We start from the raw sequence: 27,762 nt of genomic DNA, 5'->3' as shown, positions 1-27,762 counted from the left end.
TCAACAGAAGCCATAATAATGTGCAGAGGAATGAAAGATGTCACAATTTAGTTTTTAAACCTCATTATGTATAAAAAATTCACTAAAGCATACATTTATAGATTTATTTTGTATATGTTGTATAACAGTGTATTAATGGTGATTGGCAAAGTTATCTGGTTAAAAAAAAAGTGAAAGCCTTATTAGCTTTGTAAATTTGGGTAAGCCATAAACACATGATCAATGTCACCCACCTACCATGTGTGCAGCCATTTGTCTGTAATCCCAGCCCTCAGCAAGCTAAAGCAGGAGGGTCACGATTGCCCATTCTGGGCAACATAGCAAGTTCTGGTCCCAAGCTTCACCCTTCCCAAAGGACAAGGAGAGTCTCTAGCAGAACTAGAAAGCACTGTTCTAACAGACAGGAACTCCTCAGCAGTGTATCCAAAGATTGGCCTTTGTAGGATGTAAACATCTTGGACTTTGATTCGTAAGAGGATTCACACTGACCTTTTCCTCAGTTTGCTTTAGAAATGTCCAAGATGTGATAGATTTAAGCATTAGCAAATGATTTTCATAAAACAAATTCCATTTCTTTCAGGAATGAGAGGTCATATTTTGTGTTTAGCAGAGCAGAGAGCTGTAAAAGAAAAGAAGACCACAGAGGAATTGCTGATTCAAAATTATTGTCCCTTGACAACTATTAAATTTTTTTTTCTTACGAATCTTTTACCTTTCCCAATGCTCTAGGTCACCCACACTAGCTCTTTTAGTTCCTGTCTGTCTGTCTGTCTGTCTGTCTGTCTCCTTTTGTTTTCATGTTGTTGCATGCTAGCCAAACACTACTACTACTAAGCAACATTTTAGATCATAAAGCTGCTCACTTTCTAAAACAATATATTTATTTGCTTATTCCTGCCAGTGTATGCACATGTGATGTATGTGTGCGCGTGCATGGCATGACACACATGTGGAGATTAGAGGATAACTTGGTAGAGTTGGTTCTCTTACAAGTTAAGTTGGAGGTGTCTTTACCCAGAGAACCATCTAGCTGGCCTGAGTTACTCACTTTTGTATGTACGGTGACATGCATCTTGAGATAGACATTGGGTATACCAGATGGTTGGCTTTTCACAAAAACCTTGTGAGTTTGGTAGGGCTGTTAATATTCTATTTTATTGAGTGGTTTAGCAGGCCAACTTCTAACATTGACTCTGTTGACTCCTACAATCTAGGTTGCATGCCATTTTGTGATCCTTTCCTGTATAGACCATCATCAACAGATTACAGCAAAGCTGATGAGACTTGCCTTGTGACTGAGTGTTAAAAGATTAATTTAGCCTGACATGTTGATACTCTGAAATATTTCCAGTTCTCAGAAGTTGAAGCAGGAGGATCTCAAATTTGAAGCCATCAGACTACCTCAAAATAAACAAAAAGATAGTGGTTTGTACAATCTTTCAGGCAGGTTTGTTCAATTGATCCTTAACTTTCATGCTTAGAAGAAGCCGGCCAACATATTGAGTATGCCAAGACAAAGAACTGAATCCTACCAAGAACTAGGTGAGCTTTGAAGCCTGTCCTTCTTCAGTGAGGCCCAGAGGTAACTGCAGCCAAGCCAAACTCAACAGCTTGTAGACCCTGAAGAACAGAAATCATCCAGACCAATAAGCCCAGGTTCCTGGCCTACTGAAACTATGAGACGATACATGGGTCTTGGTTTAAATGTTAAGTTGTTAAGTTGTGTGGCAATTTGTTCTTTAGCAAAAGATAGCTAATACCAACTTAGATGGAGGCTGGCTGTAATCAGTCTGTGGAAATACTAAAATATGCTCTCAAATTCTTTGATGTATCTGCCATCCTGAGCTGATCTCTGCATTTCCTCTGCCTACAGGTATTTTAGAGATTCTGTCAATATCATACACACACACACACACACACACACACACACACACACACACACACACACACACCAACAATCTAGCTAATCCAACAATGGCAGATGAATGGAAAGTCCAAGAATCTAGTAGTGCACAGTCCATGAGAATGGTCTTCAGTATACACTGGAGTCCCAAGAAGTAGGCTCTAATGTCAGTGAAGGAATGGATGTGCTCTCAAGGAGAGGGCAAGCAGGCAAAGAGGTAACATTTCCTTTTTCCATGTCCTTATATAGGCTTCCAGCAGAAGGCGTGGCCCTGGTTAAACGTGTGTCTTCCTGTCTCAAGATCCAGATTAAAAGTACGTGTCTTCCTACCCAAAAAGGTCTGGATTAGAAGTAGCTCTTTCTACTTTAAATTAAGCAAAATATCCTTTAAAGGTGCGCCCTCCATTTTTGGATTTTAGCTAATACCAGATGTAGTTGACAACCAAGAATAGCCATCACAGCTGTATAAGTTCATGTAGCATCTCTCTGTATTTCATCTTGATTGAAATACTCACTGTTGAAGCTTTGAAACGGTATGAAAAAAACAAAAACCCAATTACCATTTGGTGAGAAAGTCTACAAAACTTGAAAGAACCTACAGCCCCACTGAATCTAGTCACCTAACCCAGCTCCCAAACAGATTGTTAAAGCAGCCTGCAGTTGATCCCAGGTCCAGCCACTCCAGTCTTCCAGAGCAGGGAAAGCCATACCCCTGTACTGTTTGAATTCCTAGTCATGTCAACAGCCACATCACCCTGAACGTGCCTGTTCTTGTCTGAATTCCTAGTCATGCCATTTCTGGGCACCACAAAAAGATTATTGTTTAACTTCATTGACTTTTGGATGATTTCTACAAGGCAGCAGGAAGCTAGAACTCTGCCCCGTGTCAGGGCACTTTAGATCAAAATTTCCAAGTCTGACTTTAGCATTTTTTTCCACCCTTACTGATGCTGCCTTTATATCTGGGATCCTTATGTTTCTTCCCACTCATCATGGGGGACTACAGCAGCAGTACTTGGTGAACACTGAAAATCTCTGTGTTTGGGTCCTCTCACTAGAGTTGTTATGCTGTCTGAAGTACAACCCAAGTATTGTAATTTCTACACTATGTCTGAGGTGTTTCTAAGACACAGCCATATTTGAGATGACTGCCCACATGAGCTTTGTGAAGCACAGTACTTGGGAATGGTCCAAGTCACTCTCTGTGACCCATCCTAAAGGAATGCAGAAGAACAGAGAATTCAAAGGGACTCTGTAGATCCAAAGAAATCTATAGATTCCACAAGAGTGTGCATATTTGTACAAGCATGTGTTTGACTATTCTGGAGTAAGGTTAATTTTCCAGTATATTCAGGGCACCAGAAATTATAAGCCTGCAATATTTTTGAGTACTAATATTGACTGCAAGTGAAAAATTCCATACAATAAAAGTTTGTTTCATGAGCAAACATTTTAAAATATTGTATGATGTTATCTCTAGGCTATACGTGTAAGGCATGTATGAAACATAAATGATCTTTGTGCTTAGACTTGGTTTCTATCTCCAAGGTATCTTATTACTTATGTACAAATACTCTAAAACCCCATACTTCTAGTCTCACACATTTTGGGTGAGATATTTTACCTGTATACAAAGGGTCTTACTGCCTAGGGACAAGAGAAAAAAGGAAGATCTTTGGGGTCACCGATGTTCTACACTTTGATGTAATGCCACCCTGTTGAGAGCTAAGCCTACCAGAGATCACCATATGGACACTCTTAAAGCCTAAGAGAAAATCTTTATTGCCAGCCAGTAGGTGCATGAGGAGTTTGCCCAAATCAGGCAGCCCTGAGCCTTATAGCTCTTTTTCTTTTGTGGGAAACACACACACACAACACACACACACACACACACACACACACACACACACACACACAAAACCCCCAAAACCACAAAAAAAAAAAAACAAAAAAAAAAAAAACAAAACCTATATCCTGGTTGTCACACTCAGTTAGCAAGAAGCAGAACTGCAGAAGCCAAATGCAAGATTAGTCACATTTAGGGACTTTCCTGGAACTATGGACTGGGTCTTTGATGGAGTAGGTGTTTGTTCCCTATATGCTGGGTTTTATGGTCAGAATGAAGTATCCCTCTACAATGGTCAGTCATGCTAAGGTCTGGGGCCTGTTTTAACCTCATTCCTATAGATGGAATGTCTGTCATATAAGTGGAGACACATTCAATGTTGAACCCTAATCCTGAGTGTGACAGGATTAAAAGACCAGGCTTTTGGGAAATGGTTAGGTCAAGGGGACAGAGCCCTCATGAATGGCTTTAGTACCTTTATAAAAGAGATCTGGGAGAAATCACATGTTCTCCTTGTGCCATGTGAGGAGACACTGGAAATGCAGTCATCTATTTGCTAAGAAACAAGCCTTCACTAGACAAACCTCATAAACCACATGGGGGGAGGGAGTTCTTGATCTTGGACTTCCAGGCCTCAGTGACTTTTGTGATAACTTTCCAGTCATCTAGTCTACTATATTTTACTTTTGTACATCTATTTAGTGTGGCTTACAAACACACACACACACACACACACACACACACACACACACACATCTAATAGCTCTTACCACATGTGACAACCATAGAAAGTGGAGAATCATGAGGTCATGTTGAAATTTTAATTCTGAGCCTTGCTTCATCTCACTTTCCAGCTAAATGGTATGATTGTGTATGGTGGCCTCAACTATGTCAAATGGCAAATAGTTGCAGGCTACACCTCCAGGATCTCTTGCAAACATGAACCCTTAAATATCTATGGATGGCCTACTAAATCGTATGGGTTATAATCCAATGGAGCTATAAACAAGCAAAGCCTAAGGGTGAGCACTATAATCTCAGCATCTAGAAGGTGAAATCGTGAATCCTGAGCAGGTCCCGGCAGAGAAACGTACTGAAAGTCCCATCTCAATCTGATTAAGGCACAAAATAGTGACTTAGAGTGTGTGTGTGTGCGTGTGTGTGTGTGTGTGTTTGCTCCTGCGTTTTATGGACCATGAAGAAATCGGGGAATAAAGCTGTGGGGAATTGCATCGCACTAGCAGAGATGTAGTTGAACCAAATCATGGTTGCTGATTGTCAATGTCTTGCTGATCATGGAAATGTGGCTCTGACATCAACAACAGACTCTTCTTTTAATAGAGTCTGCCTGTGTGCTGATGGGGCAGATTAATTCTGTCTTTATCCCCTAGTTCCAATACTATGGGTCTGTGTGTTTCATTAGCTGGCTCCCCAACAAGTTAGAAAGTCGTTCACAACTTGCTTTGTTAGCTGTTAGCTTCAGGCTGTGCCTGGGAATCACTCTGCTTGCCAGCCTCAAATTTGCATTTTGTTAAGTGTCTGCAGCATGCTTTGATTTCACGCCTCAGAGGGACTATCCAAGTTCCTATTGGAGACACCGAGAAGCAGCAGTGCTCACAAAACCATGTAGGAAAACTTACATAGGAAACATACTTTGTGAGTTGATATGAGGAAGCCGACTGAAAACTGCCTGAAGTTTCGCAAACACACAGTGCAAAGCCGAAGGAAGTTCATATGCTAGCTTGTTATCAAGAAATAAAATGGATGGGCACAATACTTCATACCTGTATCCTCAGCATCTGGGAGGCTGAGATGGGGGTCTAAGGCGGGGCAGGACAGCTCAGTGGCTTGCTCAATAGTGTACACCAGGTCCTGGGTTTAATCTGTAGTACAAAAATTAAAAGGATATTTAAAATGAATTAAGAAAATGGAAACAATGTGTTATAAATGGTTAACTATTTGGCTAGCGCTCATGATGGGTAATGTATAAGCTTGGCAGAGAGAGGTGTTTGTTTGTTTGTTTATTTGTTTGAAGACAGGGTTTCTCTGTGTAGCCCTGGCTGTCCTCGAACTCACTAGACTAGGCTCCACTCAAATTCACACATAGCCCCAGCCTCAGCTCCCAAGAGCTAGCATGAAAGGCTTGTGCCAGTGCCTGGCTCATAGAGGGGTTTTAACGAGATGGCATGGTGGGTTTGGGCAAGATGCTGAATTCTATGTCACAGAGTCTCTTAGGGTAATGCCTCAGCGCCTGTTCTGGTAGAGTAGGAATCGTTAAAAAGTATGAAGGTATGACATCATCATGCTGGAGTAGATTAATACACTTTAATAGTAAGACACGCATCGACTCCAGAGTTGACTGCAGGGTTCTACCTTTTGAAGGCCGTCCCTTCCATTTCTGCTTATCCGTTCCTCTTTCTGAGCTTGCACAAGATGAAACGGTTTTTTGAGTGAACAGGCAAAGAAAGGAGGAACGGCCGGACCGTTCCCACTAATGACTCACTGCTGTGCTTGTGAGCAGGGAGGCGGCGCTGGGATCTGCTGACTCCTTTGAGATTTCTGGCTGCATTAAAGTCATTTCTTCTTTCTCTTACACGCGGTCACGACCGGCCAGGAAAGACGCAACAAACCAGAATCTTCTGCGGCAAAAGCTTTATTGCTTACCATCTTCAGGAGCAAGAGAGCAAGAGAGAGAGAATGGCAAAACCCTGTCCCTTTTAAGGAGAATTATCCTCCGCCTAGGACATGTCACTCCCTGATTGGCTGCAGCCCATTGGCCGAGTTGTTGTCATGGGGAAGGCAGAGCACATGGAGTGGAGAACTACCCTTGGCACATGCGCAGATTATTTGTTTACCACTTAGAACACAGGATGTCAGTGCCATCTTGCAACGGCAAATGTGAGGGCGGCTCCCCACATATCCTCCTTTCCTTTTAATAAGAGCAATAGGCCACCCATATTAATGAGAGTGGAGATAGAGGTCAAATCCCCAGTGTGCAGGTAAAGGAGCCATGTACAGGATTAGCTCTTAGGCTCACAGGCTTTTACCCAGAGCAACCCTGACCTGCTCCCGTGTCGTTTTTCCTGGGGAGAAGGACACTTGGACACTCAACCTTCTTGAAAGATGACATGTCTCCCTAGAATAGGCTCATATGTGCCGCAGAGCCCTTCTACTGCAGTGCTTAGCCATGCAACTCTCTCGGGCTGCTGAAGCACACTCACTCTATCCCGTGCAATGAGACTAGCCTCGTGGGGTGCAAGAGCTGAATGGCCAGCGACCTATTGCTTAAGCATAGATAACCATATATCAGGGGAAGCACCATGTTCTAGAGCTGCAAGCGCCTGGGCAATAACCACCTTGTCTCTCCTAGTTTGGGCCTTAAGCTTACAGACCAACCAAAGAAGCAACACTAATCCACAGCAAAGTGTATCTCCAAATAATATCAATCCCACCCATTCTTTAAAGAAGGAAAATGCTGAGGAGATCCAATTGGGTAATCCTTTGGTCAGGGACAGGTCCAAGCGCGTGGAGTTGACCTGAATAATGGCAATTCTCAATTCCCGAAGGGTCTGTTCAAATTCAGCCATCCAATTCTGTAACATATACTGAGAAAGACTTTTTGACAAATTAGCTGCCCTAGTAAATTTCTCATACTGAATGGAAGTAACGCATAATCCCGGAAACTTTTGTTCACATCCCAGCTGAGCTATTTGCCATAATACATCTAGTTGTTCCTGGACAAGATCTATGAGTTGATTAACCAGCATGAGACCTCCCTGTATCTTGACATTAGCTGAGGCCTGTTTATCTATGACTGTGGTCACCGAGGCTGACAATGTGTTAATGGTGTCAGTCGTCTGGATCTGTCCAGACAGAGCCAAGGCTGTCTGAACAAGGCCAAACCCATTTCCTTGTTAGTGGTAAAAAAGCAGGGGAATACTTGAGCATTATACATCACCGGCATTGGGAGTGGAAATGTCGACATTATCCCCCAACGCTGATCTCTCTGTTATTGTCGCCCTGGACATCACCAAGATGAGGGGCATTAGTATTCCCTTGGTCAGTCTGGATTTTTCGGGTGAGTCTTTCTGGTATCCAAAATGGGTTGTTTTCATTCTGTGGAAAAACACAAACAGCTCCCCTGGATCTTATCAAAATAGGATCCGGTCCTTTCCATTTGTTACATAAAACATCTTTCCATTTAACCATCTCATTGGGCCTATCTGGCTCTGAACAATGACGTTCAGCCGCAGTATGGCCATGAGCATCAAGATTTAAAAAATTGAGTGTAAAGAGTGCCATAGACACAGACACTCTTGGTACTCGGGGTAGAGCCTCGACTCCCCCTTTCTGTTTTAATAGATAGGATTTGAGGGTGCGATGCGCACACTCAACAATACCCTGTCCTTGAGGGTTGTATGGAAGTCCAGTCAGGTGGGTCACGTCCATCTGACGGCAGAACTGCTGGAATTTTTGAGATGTATAAGCTGGTCCATTATCAGTCTTAAGGAGTTTGGGTTTCCCCCAAGCACTCCATGCCTCAAGGCAATGTTGAATCACATGTGAGGCTTTTTCTCCGGTTAAAGGAGAGGCAAACATGATACCAGAGCAGGTGTCAATAGAGACATGTAAATATTGATTTCTCCCAAAGGAGGAAATATGTGTGACATCCATTTGCCAGACCTGTAATGGCCTGATGCCACAGGGGTTTACCCCTACATGAGGAGTAGATAAAATTTGACAACAATCTAAAGGCATTAAGTAATCAGAATCATTTTCAGTAGAACCAATCCCTCTGGCAGCTTGAGGAATACCAGAGGAAGGAAAACAGCCATGTAGGCTTGGCAAAATTATTAGTTGAGCTATTCTGTTCCCTTGTGATATAGAAAAGACAACTTGAGGACAAAAACAGAGAACCTGAAGTTCCCCTTTATAATCTTGATCTACAACTCCAGTGTGGACAATAAGATCTTGTAGGCTGCAAGAGCCTGCCTCTGTCTCCCAAGTGCTGGGATTAACGGCGTGCGCCACCATTGCTCGGCTCCTTTAAAGACAGGAAATGCCTGTTGCATTTTCCTTTGTTCCTCTCTAGGAATGAACGAGTCTGCGCATTGCCTCTCTGCGTAGGACTGGCACACTACGCAGGGTGGGGGCTCCGCATAGGGCAGAAGTGCACTATGACCTTGAAGCCGACTGCCCGGAGGCTGAACAGCATGCTGGCCTTCGCCAGCCGCTTTTGGCTTTTTCCTTGACTGATTAGCTAGCATTTTATCTGGCTGATACTTTTCTCTCTCATTTTTCTCCTCTTTCCTTCCAATCTCTCCCCAGGTATTTTTACCTGACCTTAACTTTTCCTCGGGTTCAAGACCCTTGGAAAGGCCTGTATACTTATTTTGTGCACCATATTTCCTCTTTGCTCCTACTCTCTCTCCCCGCTTTACTTCTGATAGATTGCCCTGAATTTCATCCAGAATTTTCAGCCCTGCCTTAACCACTTGATAATATGTGAAAAGGAACAAAAAGGCTCCCAACGCTGGAGAAAGTTCAAGGCCAAACATACCTTGTAAAGCTATTTTCCACTTTACTTCTGATAGACTGTCTTGAATTTCGTTAGAAAGTTCAAGGCCAGACGTACCTTGTAAAGCTATTTCCCACTTTACTTCTGATAGACTGTCTTGAATTTCGTTAGAAAGTTCAAGACCAGACTTACCTTGTAAAGCTGTACTTATGTTCCCCAGCTGAAGAGTTCTGAATCCACGCAGTTGAATCCTTCTCAACAGTCTGTTACGGGAACACTTCATTACCACCGTTCCCCAGCTGAAGAGTTCCATCCACACCGGATCCTTCTCAACAGTCTGTTTTACGGGAACCTTTATGACCGTGACCCGCAGTTCTGGTTCCGGAATGAGGGGTCTTCCTTGCGCTGGTGTGATGTTCTCGTTCTGGGTTTTCTCATCCCGGGTTCCGGCACCAACTCTTACACGCGTTCGCGACCGGCCAGGAAAGACACAACAAACCAGAATCTTCTGCGGCAAAAGCTTTATTGCTTACATCTTCAGGAGCAAGAGAGCAAGAGCAAGAGAGAGAGAATGGCGAAACCCCATCCCTTTTAAGGAGAATTATCCTCTGCCTAGGACGTGTCACTCCCTGATTGGCTGCAGCCCATCGGCCGAGTTGTCATCACGGGAAAGGCAGAGCACATGGAGTGGAGAACTACCCTTGGCACATGCGCAGATTATTTGTTTACCACTTAGAACACAGGATGTCAGCACCATCTTGCAACGGCGAATGTGAGGGCGGCTCCCCACACTTTCCAGGCAGTCCTTTCGGCAGATGTGCAGTGGTCAAGTTAAGCGGGATACTCTTGGGCTAGAGAAATGCTTTCCGGTTCTTAGCGCTCCGCGCAGACTTCCCGTTGTAGTGACGTGCAAGGCAAAAGGCAGAGTCATCGTTGCTCTGGAATGATTGTGCCTTTGGAGACAGTTGAGGACAAGCTTCATTAAAAAATACTTGCACAAATCAGCAACTCTGAATCAAGGGACGCTTAAGCAGTACACACATGTCACAAAGCAGCAAGTGTATGTGGGGGTGGGGCGAGAGGGAGAGGGGAAGTCACAGAACATCCAGATTGTATGATCCCGCAGGAACAAAACCATTAAAGGACCCTTTCACCAGGGTTGCACTCAAAGGGAAAGAAATCCTACTGATCTGAGTGCCACAGGCAAAGCCAAGGTCAAGCTTTAAGCTAGGAAGGCAGCACCTAGAGACGCAGAGTTATCCACATACGTAACTCATTTTCCGGAGACCTAAGGTGCAGTCTGGAGAGAGTGCAGTATACTGAGAGGGGTACGAAGGACCATTATGGATTCTGGCCCTGAGCTTCGCTGACCACTGAACTGCAGGAAGAAGACAGAAGACAACAACCCACTGCGCTCACGGTGCTGGAAGGGCTGATTTCTGCTCATGTCTGACAGAGAAATGAAGACATGTTTCACTTGCTCCTGATAATGGTGCTATGGGTGGTGTCAATAAAATTGGGGTTATCTAGACTGATTTCAGCTGGCTAATTGTATATTTTTCCACCATAAAAAATTATAAGAAACAAAATTTTGTGTGTGTGTGTGTATGAATATATAGGCATCTACTATCTACTTATCTTTTTACTCAGCCACACAGAAGAATCTCTGGAAGTATCGTTCTAATTGTTACAAACAGTTCACATAAGGGAATTAATTTGTTAGGAGTCTGTGGGGACAATGACAGCTGTGTGGCTCTGTGTATGCCCAGCCACTTGATCCCCTAACTATGACATAAGACTTTCTTAAGTTGAAGATTGATATATTAGACCAATTTCTATATTATTATTATTATTTGAAATTAATTCAATCTCAAATTAAAGATGATTTCTACAAAGAGCTACCCAGTGAGTCAGCTGGGATGTGAAATCACAGCGTATTTCATGCTTATTAGGAGCACTGGGAATGAACCACTTTGATCTTGCCATGGTGTGCTGATTCAAGTTCATGGGGAAAAGAACAAATCCGGCTGGTTGTAAAACTGTCTTCCATGGCAAGTACATCGCTTCCTGGAAACGACATGGAAATAACCAGGAGATAGATGAGGAAGACAGTGGTGCTACGGAAGGAAGATCTGAGAGTGAACTGCAATAATTCTGTAAATATGCATATGACGGTGAAAAGCAATAAAAACTGATTTGGCTGCCCTGTGGGAGCATCGCTGTAGGGGCACACTATGATGCTTGCAAATCCCCCCTATATCTCCAGCTTCCTGCTTCCCACGTGCCACCTTCCTGGTGTTCATGGCAATTCTCATGCCGAGTCTTCTTTATTCAGAACTTTCCAGAACTCAACATGACAACTTTATGATGATTTTTCAGAGCTGGCTTCACTGTGTGTGCCTTAGTCCTGTGCCAGCAACACTTGCTGTACTTTGCACTTCCATTTGTGTGTCCCCCCCTTCACATTTGCTTATAATCTTGTCTACTTTGATCTTGTTTCCTGCAGTGTCAAATATAGTTCATACTCATTATATGAGAAAATAGTGATTCTCTGACTTAAAAAATTACCTGACCTCAAATGAAAAACAAACTCCCCCCCAAACAAACAGAAGATGGAAAGCTAATGTAATAGAAATTCAGAGGAGCGTGGGGTGAGGGGTAGGGGAAGTTGGTCAGCAGATACACTGCTAGTATGACCTGGCCTGGGCTGCTTTACAGCACAGTGGACTGACCACGGTTAATAGTAATAGACAGTATAATAGCCCAAGAGTATACAGAAGGTATGAATTGGAAGTGATGGACTTAGAAAAGGCAGTGAGGTACACAGCTGGGTGCGGAGAGGAGTCAGGAGTTAAGGGAGGGTGAATACGGTCAGAACACATCAGACAAAGTCCTCAAAGAACTGCTGAAAGCAGACTGTACCTTTCAAATAACTAAGGCAGTATTTTCATTTTAAGTATTAAGCTACTCACTGTTCAGTGACATTGCCCTGTGACATTCCCATGCATGCTTCCTTTCTTCTGCCCTTGTCTGCCCCCAGCCCTGATCCCATTTCTTATTGGACCCCTACTACTTTCAGGTTGCCTTTTTTTTTTTTTAACCTTGTGAAAAAGTTATGTACCAGTTATCTCTGTTTGGTTTGTTTTTCTTAATAAGATGGCTTCCACTTCCATTTATTGCCCTCTAAATGACAGTATTTCATTCTCCTTTCAGATAACACTCCACTGTGTATCAATGCCAGCCTTCTATCCTCTCGGCTTTCAATGGACAGACACTCAGACACTCGAATCATCCCAGGACAAATGTGTGTGCAGGTCTCGCTGCTCTATACTGCCGTCCATGCCTTCAGGCGCATGCGCAAGACCCGGGTAAATGGAGCACATAACAGTTCAATGTTTGTTTACTGAGGAACCTCCATACTGATTTTCATTACAGATGTCACATCCCACCCGCTTCCTTATCATTATTATGGTTTTGTAACTTGATAATAGATCTTCTAACTGGGGTGAAATTGAATCCCAGTGTATCTCTGGCTAGCATTTCCCTGATGGGTAAGGTTGGTGAACATTTTTTCACATATTTCTTTATTTTATTCATTTATTTTTTTATTGAGAATAAAGTGAATCTCATGCAATATATCCTGATCACGGTTTCCACTCCCTCATCTCCTCCCAACCTCCCCATCCTCCCAACCCCAGGCCTCAGAGAAAGACATGGAGGAAACACATGGATGTAGTGACAAACAAAGAAGAGAAATTAAGAAAGAGCACAAGATGCGCGCGCACACAGAGAGATGAGATATTTTCTTCATTTGCATTTCAAATGCTATCCTGAAAGTCCCCTATACCCTCCCTCCCACCTGCTCCCCAACCCACCCACTCCTCCTTCCTGGCCCTGGCATTTCCCGGTATTGGGGCATATAATCTTTGCAAGACCAAGGGCCTCTCATCCCATTGATGGCTGAGATTTCCGTTAATTTCTTTGTCAACTTTACACTGCCGGTTGAATAACCCCTTCTCAGGGGTTGCCTAAGGCCATTGGGAGAACACAGGTATTTACATTATAATTAATAACAGTTCCAAAATTACAGCTATAAATCAGCAGCAGAACAATTTTGTGGTTGGGGAATCACCATAGCATGAGTTAGTAAGGAGTTGCAGCCTTAGGAAATGTGAAAGTCACTGGGTCAGTTGCCCATTTTTATTAGGTTACTTGAGATAAACACACACATACATACATACACACACACACACCAGATTTGTAAACATTTCTCATTGTGAAGAAATAATAAAATAATAAACTTGGGGCTGTGAGATGGCTCAGCAGTTAAGAGAACCGCTGCTCTTCTAGAGGACCTGGGTTTGACTTCCAATACCCAAATAGCTGCTACCTATCTCTAACTCCAGTTCTAGAGGATCCCTGCCCTCTTCTGGCCTCCTCAGGTCCTTCACACATGCGGTACACAGACATACATGCAGGTACAATACCCATAAAATAAAAATAAATAAATCTTTTAGACACTAAAATAAAATATAGACTGTCTTTACAAATCAGTCAGTAAAATGTAGGTATACCTAATTTCAGGTGTGTTCCTGAAATGTCAAATTTAAAATAATAGTAACAATTCACGATAATTACCTTGATTTATCCTTATCCCATGTATCAAAACATCCCGTGGTACTATTATGAGCCAGTCAAAGAGTTACCCAAAAGACTTTTTCAGAATGACCTAAGTGGAGAAATCAGACTCTTCTTTCTTCTCTGTTCTTCTCTGTAAACGAACCTCTGGTGAAGGATCGCGAACTTTAACTCCTTTTAGGTATAAGGTCTTAGATTTTGTGTTTTCTTTCTTCTGACTATGTAGATCTGACGGAGAATGCCCTGTGTCATTTGGGGACAAATTGCCGTTTAAAGTAGAATAACATTTGCCATCAATATCATAGACATTATTTTTTTTTCTTTAGTGCGGTAGCTGGAATCACACTCAGAACTTTGCACATGCCAGGTAAGTAAGTAGGGTACCCATGAGACCAGCCACACTTAAAACTTCATTTTTACTTGGTATTGATGAAAGAAGTCTTTTATAAAAAGATTTTATTTATGTATTTATGTGTGTGTGTGCACACATGTGTGCTTAGGCCTGTGTGTATATGTGTGCTCACATGTGTGTTGAGGCCTGTGTGTGTGCACTAGGATTTGTGCTGAGACCTGTGTATATGTGTATGTGTGTGTTCACATGTGTGCTGAAGCCTGTGTATATATGTGTGCTGAGGACGCTGTGTATGTATGTATGTATGTATGTATTTATATGTGTGTATGCTCACACATGTGTGCTGAGGCATGCATGTGTATGTGCTCACATATGTGCTGAGGCCTGTGTGTTTATGTGTGGTCACATGTGTGCTGAGAACTGTATGTATGTATGTGTGTGTATGACACACATGTGTGCTGAGGCCTGTGTGTGTGTTCACATATGTGCTGAGTCCTGTATGTTTATGTGTGCTCTCATGTGTGCTGAGGCCTCTGTGTGTGTGTGTGTGTATCTGTGTGATCACATGTGTACTGAGGCCTGTGTATGTGTGTGTCCTGTTAGCTCCTCTCTCTGTTTTATAGATTCCCTTGAGGCTGGGTCTCTCCCTGAACCAGCAATCTTTCTGGGTTTGGTCTCTTAGAAGCTTGTCTAATTTGTTTGGACATGCCTCAGGCTCTTTGAAGCGCATGAAGGACCTCCACTAGTCATTTGTACTTCTGCCAACCTTTTTTTTTTTTTTTTCTGATTATAAAACGTGCATGTTAGACTCAGGCCTGTTTGTCAGGCCATGTTTTATGCAAAGACTCTATAATCCCATGGCTGCTTTGAAACTTTCTACAGAAGTTTTATGGAAATGCAGTTTGTACTAATATGCTGATAGCTAAAGGCATTATCATGTTTCAAGTTAACTGTGAATGGGCAGTTATTACAGGATACCAGGGTGAGGAGATCAGGAAACTGGCTGGCACACATTAGTATCTTTCACCATTTTCTGTTTAAACTGTCAGAAAAGCTGGGGTGGATAGCACTGTACATTTAAAAAGTTCAGACGTATTGTTCTGACCAGAATAAAAACTGATAATTCATATATATAGAGAGAGAAATAAGCCCCCTGTAGGGGGAAGTGCACAGCAGAGAGAAGCAAGCAGGACTGTGGTCTCCTCTACTGTGGTTGTCTGGTTTCCCACAGCTAGTTCTCTGTTGTGACCATTGAAGCTCCACTTTTGATCACACCTTAAATTATATCTGCTACAAGCCAGTTGGAACATCATTGATAGAGCTGCTAGTTTTTCTGACTTCAAATGCCTCAGAAGCTAAAGGAAACTAATTCAATTTAGATGTCCTAGTAATCTTAAACAACACACATGCAGTCAGTTATCATTATGTACACACATACACACAGACACACACACACACACAGACCACATTAGAAGATATTTATCAAAATTTTAGAATGAAGAGTGGAACTCAAGTTGGTAGAGTGTCCGCTAAGCATACACAAATCCCCAGGGTTGATCTCCAGCAACATATAACCCAAACATCATGACCCTAGCCTGTAATTCTAGCTCTCAGGAGGAGGAGGAGACAGGAAAATCAGAAGGTTGTCCCCAGCTACATAGTGAGTTTGGGCCAGCTTAATATACAAGTGTGGGACGTAAAACCATGCCTGGAAGTTTGGTAAGGTGTAGGAGGCTGTAGCCTCCCCCTTAGGCTGCCCGAGCCGCACCTTAAAGATGGCGCCTGCCTGATGCAGAGCTGGTGATGTAAACAAGTCTATATTTGGTGGAGACACGCCCCTGCCGCCCTGATTGGCTGAAGTCCTGTGCCTGGTGAGGTGACATGGCCTGCCGTGAGTGGATGGGGGCTGAGAGTATATAAGAGTGAGAGGCCCTTGGTTCAGAGGAGGGACATGAAGACTGAAAATGGGTGAATAAACTGCTGATAGAAGAACTGGTGGTCATGTCGGTGTCGTTCTTGCTGGTCGAGGGCGGATGCGACAGTAAGATAGAGCAAGTGAAGACCTGGAGACTCGGTGGGCACATACCTGAGGCTTAGGTGACTCCCGGCTCCCTGCCAAAGTCCTGACTTGGAACACATGCCATGCTTCTCACATAAAAGAAACCTGTCTTATGGTCATGTAGGCTCAAAACAGAATTCTCCGTGCTAATGAAGTACTAGAGGCCCAGAGGGCTTAGTCAATAAGCTTCCCTTCCCAGACATTCCTCCCTGTACAAGGTATTTAATCTCAGGCCCACCCTGAGAAGTGGGATATGATTTTACAATCCATTTTCTGCCATGATAATAAACTGTTTAGAACCATGGACCACCTCTTTTCACCAAGATCTGCCATGGAAACCATGAAGAAGACCTTTGCCTTCAGAGTTGCAGCCTAATCTCCCATAGAAGGCTTCTCTGAGCTCCCAGCCACAACTGCCACCAAACCTGCTGCTGTCAAGCTAAGGACAATCACCTTCACTAGGAACTGGAGCTCCCCTCCCCCCAGCCTCCACTGCCCTAGCCTCAGCTCAGGCCCATGGACCCCACCAAGCAAGTTCTGTCGGAGTGGATGTGGGTCTACATATGAGAGAGTCTGTTTTAACAACGCATTCTTCAGAAAGCTTGTACAGCTGTTTTCTGTGACAGCTTTGTGGGCACCATCCCAGGTCCCTGTGATTTCAGTTTCTTTTTATCATAAGAAAATCTGAATCCTAAAAGCTCCAAAGGGCTCTGAGATAAACTCCAATATATTCTCTTCCTGTTAATAACCCCAGGTGGAATGCTTTGCCCAAATCAATGCACTGCTTTAAAATCCCCAGAGTTAGAGAATTACAATTTAGTCTCTCATGTATACCATTTCCCAAATGCTTACGGCATTATCTTATTATATATATATGTGTGTGTGTGTGTGTGTGTGTGTGTGTAAAATCACAACACATGCCCTTAAGACTTAGACAACACAATACTACAAGCCCCTGCCAAAGTACTAAGTATGTCAAAATATGTTCTGTGGAAAGTAGGGGCTACTTAGCAAACACTGGACAAGCTGGTGTCCCAAGAAAAACTGGAAGAGATTCTACTTGTAAAAAGGCAATTTTTTAAAAGAAAAAAATATTGAGGATCCTTAGGCGATTTTAGTTGAAAAATTAGGTTCTCTTACGTCCACAATGTCTGAAAACTGTTGCTTTATAAAAATAGGTTCCCCACTAAAACATTATCCCAGACCCCAGTAAATGTGTGCAATAAATCGTGTTGCGGTCGCAACTTTGGTAGAGCAGGAGAGGTGGGAGGCTGGGAGAAAACAGGAATAAGAAAGCAAAGCCCCATGGCCCACACTCAGCAAGCACAGCCCATCCCTGCCATTGCCCAGTGACCACCAGACTCAGAAGGTACCCAGAAATTCAACCATTAGATTTAATCTGAGGGAAACTAGTCCCATAGAAAGCACTGTATAGTCTGGTTGTGGTGGTGCATACCTGTATCCCCAGTGTGCAGGAAGCCAAAGCAGTTGGGTGACAAATTTAAGGCTAACTTGGACTGCATAGGGAGATTTTTGTCTCCTCTGTCTCAAAAGAAGAAGAAGAAGGAGAAGGAGAAGAGAAGGAGGAGGAGGAGGAGGAGGAGGAGGAGGAGGAGGAGGAGGAGGAGAAGGAGAAGGAGAAGGAGAAGGAGAAGGAGAAGGAGAAGGAGAAGGAGAAGGAGAAGGAGAAGGAGAAGGAGAAGGAGAAGGAGAAGGAGAAGGAGAAGGAGAAGGAGAAGGAGAAGGAGAAGGAGAAGGAGAAGGAGAAGGGAGAAGGGAGAAGAAGAAGAAGAAGAAGAAGAAGAAGAAGAAGAAGAAGAAGAAGAAGAAGAAGAAGAAGAAGAAGAAGAAGAAGAAGAAGAAAAGAAAAAGGAAATCAGGCTGTTGAGATGGCTCAGTGGTTCAGATCACTGATGGCTCTTCCCAGAGGACATGGATTTGATTTCTAGCACCCACACTATGGTGGCTCACAACCATCTATAACTCACTCCAGTCTCAGGGGATAAGACATATCCTAGCCTCCAATGGTAGCATGCATGTGGTGCAGACATACATACAGAAAAACATTAATATACATAAAAATAAAACAAAACAAACTAGGAATGTCCTCAGTAGATGAATTCATACCAGCCCCAGGCTGGAAGAATGTGCACTGTGAACCCACCAGAGTTTCTGACTGATAACAAAGGGAATAGATGAACCATCCACACAACAATGTAAATAATTCTCAAAACTGTCGCGTCAAATGGCAAATCCGACACGAAAGTGCACATGCTGTTAGTTCCGTTAGTTCTGTTAATGTTAATTCTAAAGTTGGCAAATGAAAATAAAGGGTAACAGGAAAAAAGCAGATCAGATCAATGCTGGCTTCAGAGAATCAGGTTGACTGTCTAGGGGCACAGAGACTACCTGGGGAGGGATGTTATGAATGCTGATTAAGGCAGAGATTGCATGAGCACATTTGTCAGCACTGAGTGAACTGTGTGTCTTTATGATTTATGAATTTCACTGTATAAAATGTTGTATCACAGACCTTGGAGAAAATACTCAACTGAAAAAAAATACATGTGGGAAAATATATAAGAAAATGTGGGGAAAGGTCCTTAAGAGATCATTGTAAGGAAGATGGTGCGGTGGTTTAAATAGGTTCGGCCCCCATATGGTCATGTGTTTCAATGTTTGACCATAGGGAGTGGCACTATTAAAAGGTGTGGTCTTATGGAGTAGGTGTGGCCTTGTAGGTGTGGCCTTGGTGGAAGAAGTTCTTCACTGTGCAGCTAGGCTTTGAGGACTCTTATGCTCAGGCTCTGCCGAGTGTGTGGAATCCTGTCTCCTGGCTGCCTTCAGATTAAGATGTAGAACTCTTGGCTTCTCTACCACCATGTCTGCCTGTAGGGTACCATGCTTCCTGCCATGGTGATAATTTTAGAACTTCTGAAACTGTAAGCCAGCCATAGCTAAATGTTTTCTTTTAAAAGAGTTGCCTTGGTCATGGTATCTCTTCCCATTAATAAAACCCTAACTAAGACAGAAGTTGGTATCGGCAGTCAGGTATTACTGTGATAGGCCTGACCATGATTTTGTTTGGAGGAATGTAGATTGGGGATTTTGGATTTGTAAAGCAGTGGAATGCTTTAAGTGGGGCTTAATAAACCATAGTAGTAGGAATGTGGAAGACAGCTGTATTGAGGGTGACTTGAACTGTGGGGGCCTGGCTCAAGAGGTTTCAAAGGAGAATTTTAGTATGTTGTTTATATATCATTGTTATGATATTTTGGAGAAAAATGTGGCTGCTTTTTGCCCTTCAGAGTCTGCTAAAGTAAATAGATAATTTACTTTAGATAATTGTTTATATGTTTGCAGTTGTGCAAGGGATACTTATATCATGTTAGGCATTATTACGACCTGTTTATTGCTTTCATTTGGACATAAGGAAATATGATTGTGTGTCAAATTGACAAGGGATGGATTCTGATGGCTATTCTCAGTTGTCATCTTGACTCTATCTGGGATGAACTATAATCCAAAACTTATAAAGATTTTGTGAAAAGAAATTTTTTAAAAAGCTGAGGTCCAGGAAAGGTGGTTCACTCCTTTAATCCCAGGAGGCAGAGGCAAGAAGATCTCTGAGTTCAAGGCCAGCCTGATACAGAACAAGCTCCAGGTAAAGAAAAGCTTAGGTCTAGGTGTGGTGGCACATGCCCTTAATGACAGCACTCAGGAGACAGAGGCATATAAATCTCTGAGTTCAACATCAATCTACAGAGCAAGTCCCAGCTCAGCAAGCTTAGGCAGTAGGAGTTGGAAAACAGAAAGCTGGTGGTGATGAAATAGAACAAGGGGGACCATGTTCCAGACTCAACAAGCAGCAGAACTCTGCAGCTTCAGCCCTGTGGTTCTGGCTTTTAGTGTCAAGGATAGAAGGGGTCACTGGGACAATTGACACTGGCTAGCTGGAGCTAAGAAATTAGTGGTGATTAAGAAGAGACCGGAATCACTGAAGTGAAATCTTCTGGGAAGTGTTTCCTGAGAGCACAAAGATGTTCCAGAGATAGCTAAGGTTGTATATTGTGCTGGCAGTTGAACTTGGTAATATGTACGAATTACCCAGATGGTACTGGTTTTTGAAAATATGAAGGAGTCATGGAGAGCCTGTGAGGCTTGGCACTGTAAGAGGCCAGGGAAGGCAACTGATGAAGGTACAGTCTCAGTTGCAATGTATGGTCCAAGACTGAAGGGGTCATGCAAAGAAGTTGAAGCTTGGCATCATAAAAAGAGCCTATCAGAGGCTATTAGTGAAAGTGCAGCCTAGTTGCAGCAGAAGATCCCAGTGTATTGGAGATGCCAGTTCCATGGAATGACCACCAAGAACAGCAGCAGCAGTGGAGTGGAACCAACCAGAGCCTATAGTACTACAGAGGGCAGAGCTGGAGAAGGACCCAAGACTTTTGGAGGAACCAAAAGAGCATGTATGGATCCCAGACACTGGAAAAAGAAACTTTGAAGTTGAAGTTGCCTTGGAGACCCCAAGATGTAAGAGATGCTAGAGCGATGAAATACCTGCCTGAGGAAGCTGCTAACAGAGAGTGGAACCAGCCCAAGAGAAAAACAAAATGTGTTGCAGTCAACAAAGCTGAAAGCAGTTGGACATAAGACATGGAGATGCAGAGTTTGGAGTTTACCCATCTGGTTTTTGGTCTTGCTTTGATCCAATATTTCCTTACTATGACATTTTGAAACGGTAATATATATCCTGTGATGTTGGAAGTATGTGATCTGCTTTTTTATTTTGATTTTATAGGGTATTACAGTAAAGAGATTGCATGAATCTCAGAAGAGACTTTGAACTTTTAATCATTGTTAAGACTGTGATAAATAATGGGGACTTTTGAAGTTGGACTAAATGCATTTTGCATTATGTTATGGCTACAAGCATATGGGGGGGGGCAGGGGCAGAATGTGATGGTTTAAATAGGTTTCAGCCCTCATAGATTCATGTGTTTCAATGCTTGACCATAGGGAATGGCACTATTAGGAGGTGTGGCCTTATTGGAGCAGGTGTGGCTGTGTTAGAGGAAGTTTTTCACCTTGTAGGTGGGCTTTGAAGACCCCTATGCTTATTCTCTGTCCAGTGTGTGGAATCCTGTCTCCTGGCTGCCTTCAGATCAAGATGTAGAACTCTTGGCTCCTCCAGCACCATGTCTGCCTGCAGGCTGCCATGCTCTCTGCCATGATGACAATGGACTGAATCTCTGAAACTGTAAGCCAGCCCCAATTACATTTTTTTTTATAAGAGTTGCTTTGGTCATGATATCTCTGCATAGCAATAAAAGCCTAAGACAGAAGTATAGACAAAGTTCTATACATAAAATATGACAGATTACTTCATCAAAATAAACAACTTAGTGGAGAGGAGACATATAGGAAGGGTCAATTTAGAAATAACCAATGTCTGACCCCATGAGCAATCAAGTAGTCCAAGGTTTTGAAGAGATATGATTACTTCATTCCTATTACATTGATAGTAATTTCAGAGTTTTGTGTTCTGGTGAAGAAGTAGCGTGTAAAACACTCTGTATTATTAGATTCTCAGTTGATTCAGTCCTTTTAGTAAGGTGGCCCATCCTAGTACCTAGGAATTGAACTTCTGTTTTTATCCTAGACTTATCTTACAAGACACAGGGACTATGTACAATGGCAGTTATTGTAATAATTCTTGTATTCATGAAATGGGTTCTATCATAATGTCCACCAATAAACAATAAATGAATAAAGATGGTGAATTCATATAATACAAAGAGAATATGGGTTTTAAAAGATGAAAACTAGATCTACAATATACCAAGATGGTTGGTTAGCTATCATATTCAGTACATGTGAAAATCAACACTCTGTGTGTGTGTGTGTGTGTGTGTGTGTGTGTGAACACAGTTATTTTCAAATGCATGGAAACTAGATTGTGAGAATGTGAATAGTTCCAGTCTTGGTACTGAAACTGATAATGTAGCAAAACCTAAACAGAGGCCAGGGATAGTGGTGAGTTCCTGCTATCAGGAAGCAGAGGCAGTGACTCATTATCACAAGTTCAAGACCAGTCTCCAAACAACAAATATCAGGCCAGACTGGGCTACATTAGAAACCTTTACCCCAAACCAACCAAACCTGCTAGGAGTCACCAGAAGAAACACCCTATTATAAATAAGTCAATCTTGAGTCAGTTATCATCCCATATGCAAAGATAACCCAAATGAATCATAAATAAACATTTAAATGTTGATTCTAGCTTGTGGTCACAAACTAGGCAAATTTACATACAAAACAAAAGAAGTCACTTAAAGATCAAAAATTGATATGTTGGACAGCATCAACATTCTCCCTGTGAACACACTATTACAAGCAAGAAGAGCCAAGCTATGAACTGGGATAATGCATTGGTAAATTATTAATTCTACAATGAATTTGCAACCAGATGTATGAACAACTATCACCAGTGAGTCAGAAAATTACACCCTAATTTATTTATTTTTCTCTGTTCTGAACAACCTAATCTTTTAAACTGAGCAAAGAGATACACAGATAGCCAATAAACAAATGAAAGATGTTCAAGGTCCTTAATTACCAGGAACGCATTAGAATGTAAAGAGAGCACACTGTATCTGTCAGAGTAGCTTAAAAGTAACAAAGAACTCGATGGCACTCAAGGCTGTGGAAGATGAGGAGCCACAAGAGCTCTCAGATGCTGCCAGACAAGATTCACAAGGGCACAGCAGCTTTAGACAAACCTTCAGCAGAGAATGTTGATCTTCAAGCGAGTCCAGGCAGCCAACGGGGAACTGGTGGGGGCTAGGGCACCCGACCTGTTCCTCTTCCTGTGTAACTATTTTGGTTTTGAATTCACTAAACATTATGCTGGCCGCTCAGTCCAACAGCAAATGTCATTGTTTTGCATTTTCAACCTGCTTTTCCTTCCTTAATGTTGACTAAGAAATAGGGAGTTGGAGATATCTGGGTACTGATGTCAGATACAACCAAGTATCTACAGCGCCTTGGATCCATGACCTGTTCTAGGAATGGCGTCTACTAGGAATGCAAATGTTATTGCTTATTGAGGTTCCTGTGTGAGCCTATGGAAACAGGAGGAAGAAGAAGGGAAGGGGAAGAAAATAAGAAAGAAGGCAGAAAGCTAAGCCCCATCTACATGCCCGTGATTCATCAGGCTTCTGAGGGCTGCACTAAGGGGGGTGGACTACGCTCTCCACAGGGCAGCTCTTCAAGCAGGTTAACCCCACTCAGAAGACCCTTCCAGAAAAAAAAAAATCCTCTACCAACACACTTGTCTTATTGGATCTGCATCTTCTACCGCATGTTATTTTGGCTCTGGGAAACAACCTTCCCTCACTCTGGATTAAGAAATAGATCAGAAACAGTCAACTGGAGAAGCCCTGACAGGTAATGCCAAGGACAGAAGAGCTCTGCTATGGGAAAAGAAAAACAAAAACACTGAAACATTAGACCCTCTTATTATGACCTTACTTTCCAAATAAATATTTCACTTTCTTTGCCTTTAAGGAAACCACAAATATAAGATTATGATAAAAGGGCAAGTAAAACTTGGTTTTGATTTGATAACAATAAAGACAGACGGGAGCCTTGACAAATTACAGTCAAGGCCATCTAAAGAAGTTGTTTTGTGATATAGGATGAGGGGGTCATATGTTTCATCCCTTATCATTCCACAAACCAAAGGAAACCAAGTTCTGAGTGTGAAATCTGAGTTTTAAATGTTGAACAAAACTCAAATATTGCTAAGACACTGGGCAGGCCAACTCTGTTCAAGCTAAATACAACAGGTTTGGAGGCCCGATGGGGACTGGCAGCCACCACTCTGTTCTCTGATGTAGACAGATGAAAAATAGCTCAAGCTACCTGTTTCACCTGTGTGTCCTAGTGAGACCTCCCAGTTCCTAGTAAGCTCAAGGACTGACTTACCTCCCTTGTGGGAAAGAAAAGTACAAATTATTCTGAAGTCCCAAGAAGATAATAGGAATAGAGTATTTGTTATAGGCTAGTTGTCCTTCTAATTTTTTCTCTCTCTCATACTAGCATAATTCGGCAGCATATGCATTAGAATTCCTCCAGGTGGGAAAAAACCCCAAGCCCCACCCCCCAGTTCCCCTATGATTTATGTAGTCAGAATCTATGCTGGTTGAGAGTCTAGGAGTTAGACTGACTCTATAATAGGCAGGAAAATAGGTAGGCAGATGGGCCATGGATAGATATTAAAGATGGTGAACTTCCAAGATGGCTGGCTTCTTTCTTTCCCTCATGACCCGAGACAAAAGTCTAGAAGCTGAAAACAAAGACTTGTGGGCTTTTTTCTTCTGCCAATAGGGCCTCCACTGATGTGGTGTTTCAGCAACTTCAAGGCCAAATTAGGACATGTCTTTCTCCAAACTCCCCAACCCTGAAATAGGGGAGGAAGACCCTTCAGAAACTTAAAACAAACAGTGACTTAGAATTCCGATTGCTGTGATTAAAATAGCAAGGTGGGGAAGAAAGGGTTTATTTGACTTAAACTTCCACATTGTAGCCCATCATTAAAGGAAATCAGGACAGGAACTCAAACAGGGTGGGAATCTGGAAGCAGAAGCTGATGCAGAGGTCATGGAGGGGTGCCACCTACTGGCTTGCTCCCCATGGTTTGCTCAGCCTGCTTTCTTATAGAACCCAGGACCACCAACCCAGGGATAGCACCCCCCCCAACACACACACACACACACACACACACACACACACACACACACACACACAAACGCACACAATGGGCTGGGCCCTCCCACATAGATCACTGATTAATAAAATGCCTTCCAGCTGGATCTGATGGCGGCTTTTTCTCAATTACGATTCCCTCCTCTCGGATAATGCTAGCTTGTGTCAAGCTGACATGAAGTCGGCCAGCACAAATAGTGTTCTAGATTCCTCCACTGCTACTTGTCACTCTGGAGACTTTTTTTTTCCTTTTTTATTCTTTAACTGATGGAGAGAAAAAAATTTAAGGTTCTAGACCATAACAATTGGGCCTCCTGTGAATCCATGTTTAAAGATTTTTTAAAATATTTTTCCTTGTCTTACGTGCATGCAAACATGTTTGCACTTGAGAACAACATTCAGGTGTTGATTCTAGCCTACCACCTGAGTGAAAAAGAAAATGAAATAAGAAAAGAGGAATGTGAAACCAAAAATAGGAACAAGAGTTGTACACCCTGCCTGTTACTGGGAGACTGAAACAGGAAGAACATACCTTGCAGGTTTAGGGTTCTGTTTGCAGTTAAGACAAGAGTAAGCTCCTGTTTGTGTTATACCTGTTTGACCTATTGCACTGGACATGTTTGATCACTAGTGGGCAGAAGGTATGTGGACAGGAAATATGTCAGGATGTACGCTTGCCCCGAATGGACATGATGGGAAGGAAACACAGTGGCCTGGTGGGGTTTAAACTGCTGCAAGGTGTGACTGGTGGCCATTTTCTGGGAACCCCAAAATGGACCCTGACATACATCTTCCTGGACAGTATTTAATTAAAGCTTGCTATAAATGTGGTAGTGGTCCTTTCCCCCTCTACCCCATGGGCATGACTCCTCCTAGAAGATTTTATTGCAGATACAGGGGGTGAAAGCAGGCAGAGGGAAGAGTCCAGGCTGAACATGGCTGACAGACCAAACCAGAACATGAAGGAGAGAGAGGGAGCAAGAACAAGAGCAAGGGAGGAACATATGGCCATTAGAGGCACCCAGGTCAAGAGACCAGAGTATCCAAAATGGCTAAGTTATATAGGGATGAGACAGGGGAAGGGAAGCAGAAGTGTGCCCCTCCTGCTCCCCTAGAGGTTTGGTGTAGCAGACTGGGTGAGAAGTGCCAGAAGGTCCTCAGGTACTGAACACGTGTCCTGGGCTTCTTTGAGACCTAACACCACTACGCAGTCTGATCTTTCTTGCCTGCTACAGGAGCAGCCCTAAGGTTCCAGCCACGTTCCTCCCCATCTCAACACAGATGTACTAAGATTGTGGCTCAAAAAGGGCTGCCAAACCAGTGCTTCCACTCACTGAGCCACCTCCCTGGCCAGGATCAGCATTTTAACAGGATCAAGACATTCTAGTCCACACAGACGTTTGACACTCACCGCATCGGACCTTCGAGCCTTTCAGACGAAGGGTTGTTTGCCCTGGGAATCCATTTTCCCTTATAGCTAAAACTGACAGGGAAGAAAGTCTTCGAGCGCCCTCTGGAGTTCATCATAGGAACTGGGCAGCTTTATAGTGAGGGCTTGGTTTCTTTTTTTGTTCAGAGACATTAGGTGTTAAAATACCACGTGTGCTTTTGAGCCCTTACTAACACCAAACATTGTGATTAGGAATTCACACCAATTATGTCATTCAGATTATCACGCAGGTACTACTATTCCGCAGTTCAGGTGTTTGATCACCTCCTTTCCACATGCTTTTCCTTGGCGTCCAAGACACCCACATCCTTTTTTGTTTGCCTCAGGTCCCTCTGGTCCTTCCTCTTCCGTCTTTGTCTTAGTACCCATCTCCCAGATCTGTTCATCTTCCCCCAGGGATCAGTCCTTGGTTTCTTTTCCTTGTGCGCTCAGCTTCTTAATGAATTCTTTTATCCATATGTCAACAAACCCCACATTTCTATCTTGTGACCAGCGCGCCTCTTGAGACACTCAGGCAGCTGCCTTCTGGACATGTCTGCTGGGACGCCTCAGAGACGCCACAACTGTGTCTCAAAACAAAGTTTTCCTTTCTCCCTTAAACCTCTTCCACTTGAGATTCCTCTTATCTCAGACGATGGAAATTCTCTCCCACTTCAGTCGAGTTGTCATGAATTCATCTCATTCACAGACCTGCTCCGTCCCATAGCCTTCTCCTGGCTGGGAGTCTTGCTACAGCCCCCTCCTTGGTCTTTTTTATCAAACTTTCTTTCCAAGAGACAATTCTCAGGAACCAGAATGGCTTTCATAGAACGCTTCTGAGCTCTACCTAATGTCCTACCAAGCCTCCGGTTTCACTCTGATAAATGGCCCTAAAGGCCCTGCCCAGGCAAGGGTCCCACTGCTTCTCCGACTCTGGCTCCTTTCGCATCCTTCTTCATCCACCCCACTCCAGCGACACGGGTGCTCTTCCTAATACATGCCGGGTAGGAGCACCCCTCCCATCCACTCATCTAACTCCCAGCTCCTGCAAGCACCTATTCCAGCATCACCTAGTCCACAGAGTCTACTCTGTCATTTCTGTTTAAACTTGCAACTTGCCCCTCCCTTCCAAACCCCTTACCACACTGTGCCCTGTCTGTAACATGTTAATGGCTTTCCAACATATTGTCTAATCTAATGGTTACGTTCCTGGGTACTAGTGTTCGTTCCACTAGAATTTTTAACCCC

At 43.1% G+C, this 27,762-nt stretch overlaps 1 long non-coding RNA gene across 6 annotated transcripts; it reads right to left on the bottom strand.

The window, feature by feature from the left end:
- Nucleotides 1-90: 90 nt before the first annotated feature.
- Nucleotides 91-26,569, bottom strand: Gm32026. Of its 6 annotated transcripts, none has more exons than XR_386573.2 (4): nt 6,253-6,399; nt 5,534-5,632; nt 1,533-1,620; nt 91-619 (listed from the first exon to the last, which is right to left on the bottom strand). It is a non-coding gene; the product is annotated as a predicted gene, 32026 (long non-coding RNA). The 6 variants fall into 6 exon arrangements; XR_001782649.1 differs by lacking the exons at nt 91-619; nt 6,253-6,399 and adding exons at nt 1,290-1,397; nt 26,497-26,569; XR_001782651.1 differs by lacking the exons at nt 91-619; nt 6,253-6,399 and adding exons at nt 1,290-1,397; nt 6,414-6,429.
- Nucleotides 26,570-27,762: the final 1,193 nt, after the last annotated feature.

This window comes from Mus musculus, chromosome 19, assembly GCF_000001635.26.
Source record: "Mus musculus strain C57BL/6J chromosome 19, GRCm38.p6 C57BL/6J".
Lineage (NCBI taxonomy): Eukaryota > Metazoa > Chordata > Mammalia > Rodentia > Muridae > Mus > Mus musculus.
The sequence above is the reverse complement of the archived record's forward strand: the minus strand, read 5'-3'. Positions and strand labels throughout refer to the sequence as shown.